Consider the following 5,287-nt stretch of genomic DNA (forward strand, 5'->3'; position numbering starts at 1 on the left):
ACTTCCACTCCTCCTTTTGTCTTTGTCTTCATCATCGCAATGTCGTCGGAGTTTGTCAACAGCTTTATCCATTTCTCTCTGCACCTTCTTTTCTTGAGCTGCCATGAGGTCCTTTGCCGTGGTAACTCCAGGGTAGAGAGGCGTTGAGTGTGCCCTGGCATCATTCCATATATCTCCTAGTTCTTGATACATTCTACCCAGTGCCGATGGTGGAGAAGAATTATCTCCTGGAGCTACTAATTTGTTTGGGAGTAGTGGATAAATTCCCTTAAACCTATCTCCGCAGTAGGGAGGGGGCGGTGGAGCATATGGTGGGGCGCTGCCTTCTAGAGGAAACTTCTCTGTCTTGACGGAGGCAGGGTCTTTAATCTTTGTCAATTCCTTTTTCAAACAGGTAGCTTTATTTTGAGTCCAGAATAGGTTACCCTCAGTTTTTGACCTCGACAAAGCAGTCACAGAAAACAGGGTGGATTTTTTTTCTTCTTTCCCTTGGTCTTATTTTCCTGTCTTCTTTTCACAATGTCCTGCACATGTTGATATTCGGTTTTGTTAAATGACCCATCCATAGGCCATCCATATTCAAAAGCCTCTTTGGTCCACTCATGCCATTTCATGAAAACCCAGGTTAAGTCTTTTTCCATAGTGGGTGTCGCGTCTTTGGCTATGCTGGATTAATTGCTAAAACATGCTATTCTATAAAACAATTTCTCCGTAATGAATATCACCTGATTGAGCTAATCATGTAAATGTAATTAACTAGAGAGTCGGGCACCACAAAATAATATTTATAGAGCTGTTATCTTCCGAATAAACTCTTAAAGATTTAGTCATATTTTACATCAATAGCAGTCAACATTAATCGTCATCTTACTTCAGTCTCATAATCTGAAAGTTGTAAATTCTTGGTTATCTGCAAGAATCTTGGCTAACAAGTTGAATCAGCAATACAAAATTGGGTTTAATTATTTATTTACTAAATACCTAACTAATCACACAGAATTACATATACAAATAATTAATTATACCTGGATAATTCTTTACGTAATAGGAAAACGTCCCTTGCGGGCGGAACAGATATGACAGCTTGTTACACAAAGGAAAAGGGGCTGTGTTGGGTAAAAGAGCGGGAGACTGGAACAAAGGCGAAGCTGTGCTATCATAAATACAGTATCTTATGCATTCTAAATTACCGCCCATTTGGAAAAGGAAAATGCAATAAATATTTACTCTGAGCTACGCTTCAGTAGGTTGGTGGTAGATGGAAGGCCGTGTTGCCAAACCGAGTCGTCTGTCCTTTGAAGAATGTCTCTGGTGGTCACTTGGATAAGTTGTAGTAACGTCGTTGTTTGGTAGATGGGATACTCTGTTTGTTCCTTCCTAACCTGCGTTTGCAGCTGCAGTCGCTAACTCAACGGCTAGGAGGTATCACTTCTGTCGTGAATAAGAGTTCAAAGTTAATTCCATTCGCAACCAAAGCTCAAGCTGATGTTGGCTTCGTTCTGTACTTTTATCTGAACCATTCTGACATAGGATCGTCATCCTACCTCATTGGAACAGGAAGTTATGTTGTCGTCAAGGCATTATATAGGAAGGGAGAAAAGGGGTGTGTGTCATAGTTTACACCCTCTGTCTCTTCACGTGGGCGGGCCACTGAGTGAGCAGCCCTAACTTATGAAAACCCACATCTCACATTTTAGAAGCTAAAATCACATTTCATCCCATCACAAATAATTTCATATTCAAACATTTAAATTGAACAACAATTCCATGTGAATCTGATAACTCTGATGTGTAGACTTTCCACTGTAGAGTTTATGTCATCTTATCATTGATGAGTGTCTCAGATGACAACCGAACTGACATCATATTCATTAAGTACCACTGCATATGTTCACTTGTTCGGATTACCAGAAAATAGTTCATTTCCCCCCACATACTGATGTTCCCAGAATCTCTATGTTAACCAAGTTTTTTTTTTTAAATGTAACCTCAGTAGGTTAGAGAGAAGAAAAAGGGGGGAAGAGGTATTTATGACTGTCATAAACCAACCCCCCAGGCCAACGTCATGACATGGGGTATTTCCCAATTAAAAACTGTAGCGGGGTGACGGGTTTCATTGCGACCGGCCCCTCAGACAACTCTGAGCTCCAGTCTGCCATATCTATTTTTTTTAATTAGGCTCTAATGTGAATACAGATGAATTAGTGCAAAATAACTCTATATGTGTATAGTCTATCCCTTAACTCGCAAACGTTTTTTTTTTTAAAGCAGGGTGATAAGTAAATTATAACTGAATACCATGTAATGTATGGGTGGTGTAAACGAATCATCCTCTATGGTGAAACCACAACATAATAAAGGGTCCAAGATGATTTATAGCTGGTATAAACGTTGGTGTGACCTCCACAACCATCCTGGTATCTCTGTGATAATCTACTCCTTCAAAGGGAGAAACTATTACTTCAAAACTATTTCTTTTTAAAATAGCATGGGTCAGTAACACACGGGCAGGTGTATTCCCTAATACAGCAATGGTGTATGCATTAAGGTTTATACCCCCACAGGCAACTCTTCCAGCATCTGATCCGAATGTCCACTCAGTTAATTCAAATACACGGGAATTATATTGTTTATAACTAACTCCTGATTTAATGTCCCACCATACAGTCATAACACACAGAAAACATCATAAATAGAACAATTACAAATTCAGTTATCGGAAAATATTTCAACAACTCTCAATTCTATCAACAATCGGCGTTTTAAACTTGGAATTTGTGCCCTAAATCCTATCACCAAGTCTCATCACAAACATTCAACCCAGGAATTTAGAACCTATTTCCACCTAGGCGGTCTGTGCTTCCTCCCACGGGTTGTGTAACAATAATTTCACACGTTCAATTATTCCACTATTACAGAGAAATTTAGGTTCGTATAAATTTAACAGCGAGGCGCCACTTACGTGCCAGAATGACTCATTAACCGCAACGTGCTATAGCAAATTACAGACTTTGGATACAACAGGCATCTGCTTAACTTATAATTGTGTAGGGCTTGCACGTGGATCAATGGTCAGTCCAGCGAAGTGGTCACTCGCTCCTGGCAGGCTCGCCAAAGTGTTGGTCAATTTCTTCAACAGATGATCAGGTCTATATAATTATCAAACATACATTAGTAATGGAAAGGAAACACAGACTCGTTGTTTAAGTATTACAATTCTCTTTTAGTAATACAATTGTAGGCAGAAGTTGGTATAGAGTACAGTATATGATAGCTCTCCCCAGGTTCTGCAAAATGTCTAAGACATCCTGTAACTCATATAGCCTCCCCAGTCCTCCTTGTGTGAGTTTCCCTAGCAACAACATTTTAATAAATCTAACCTCCCCCTGACAGCAGCAACCATCTTGTCAGCAATTAAAAGCTCAGCAGTGGGTTTGACTGAAACTTGACATTTCATCACAAGTATAGGGTCATAACAAGGTGAATGAGTCCAAGCATCTTCTGACTGGTGGCTGTTTTCATCAGGCCTGCGGCAGCCTTGTGCTCTCAGAAAACCAGTCGTATTCTCAGAATCTCAAATAGCCAAGTGGGGCCCAGACAGGAGGAGTCTGAGCGTAGGCGGTTTCCACCTTCTGATAGTGTCTGAAGGGCACAACACTCAGAACAGGTGTTAACACACACACAGAGGTCTCATAAACAATTTATTAACCTTTTAAAAGGTATGAGGCTTTGGTTTTACCCCTTCAGTGGGCACGGGAAAACGTAAAACTAGCTGTTATTGGCAGAGGTTTGGAACCTCTCTTTCTTATTGGTCTATCAACTAATTTACCGAATGGTGATGTCACCATTGAAAGGACCAAAGCTTCATCCCACCAAAACAGGTAAAAATGTCAGGCGTTCTTTTAAAACAGCTCATACACTAAAGGGGCATTATCATCATTTTCACAGTATTATTCCAAACTGAATATATATATAAAACACAGGATAATCACATTTTTGACTGTTCTGGGCCTTTAAAAAAAGGCATATCTCAATAGGTGTTCCAGGTATCCTCATGACATGGCACAAATGGGGGGGCCTTTCCAATTTTGTTCCTCAAGCAAGGGTGGAGGTCGATGACATCACAAAGGCATCATCAGACCAACTCCTTGAAGTTTGCAGTTGTGTCTAAAAAACACTTATTTTCTTTTTTTACCCTTTAGTGTGTGTACTTTACTGTATTTATACTTGGGATATAGCTTTCAACAGGAAACGTTTTTTTTTTAAATCACTGGAGGATGCCTTTAAAGTTGAGAATGGGCCCATTGCATTTAAACATTTTAATTTATGCAGTCCTGTATCTGTCAATTAATAATGTTATGCATTGTTTCCTTTTATGCAGTTCTGTCCTTCAGTTGTAATTGTCTATTAATGTTATTTATTGTGTTGTGTCTTATGTTTTTTTCATTATAGCTCACTGTAATCTAACACTCCCAATGCCCTATAGGGACTCCACAAATAGCCAACTGATGCCCAATTCCAAATGGACCCTGGGGGAGGCAGGTAGCTCAGCAGTAAGAGAAGAGAAGAGGGCCATCAACAGCAGGGTTGCAGGTACGGATCCCAGCTCCAACGGGAAAATCGGGCTTAGAGTGAGTCGGCAACAGGAGGGTTGCTGACATCATCCTTGTCATTGTGCCCTTGAGCAAGGGACTGACCCGTTTCTTCCAGCCCCTCAGGTTGTGTATGTTTGTAATGGCCGTTGGTGGAAGAAGGTGAGGACCAAGATGCAGCGTGGTAAGTGTTCATCATTATTTTAATAAACTGAACACTAAATACAACAAGGAACAAAATAAACAACTGAAACAGCTCCGTCAGGTGCAAAACACACTAAACAGAAAATAACTACCCTCAAAACCCATGTGGGCAAGAGCTACCTAAGTATGGTTCTCAATCAGAGACATCAACAGACATCTGACCCTGATTGAGAACTATACCCGGCCAAAAACAAAGAAATACAAAAACATAGAAAATAGAATGCTCACCCTAGTCACACCCTGGCCTAACCAAAATAGAGAATAAAAAGCCTCTCTATGGCGTGACAGTGTTCGGGGGTTGGTTGAGTGTAAAGGCACATTTCTGTTCTCTGCAAGTTAATGGACAATAAAGTATATCTTAAATATATTTGTCCCTACAGTATGTGAAGTCCCTAGGGGTATATTCTAAGCCACAGCTTTTATAACAGCTCAGATGTCATTAACGGCCAAGTCAACATTCACCTGTAACCAATCAAGTGATGTCACATCCT

The sequence above is a fragment of the Oncorhynchus mykiss genome, chromosome 21 (assembly GCF_013265735.2).
Source record: "Oncorhynchus mykiss isolate Arlee chromosome 21, USDA_OmykA_1.1, whole genome shotgun sequence".
Taxonomy (NCBI): domain Eukaryota; kingdom Metazoa; phylum Chordata; class Actinopteri; order Salmoniformes; family Salmonidae; genus Oncorhynchus; species Oncorhynchus mykiss.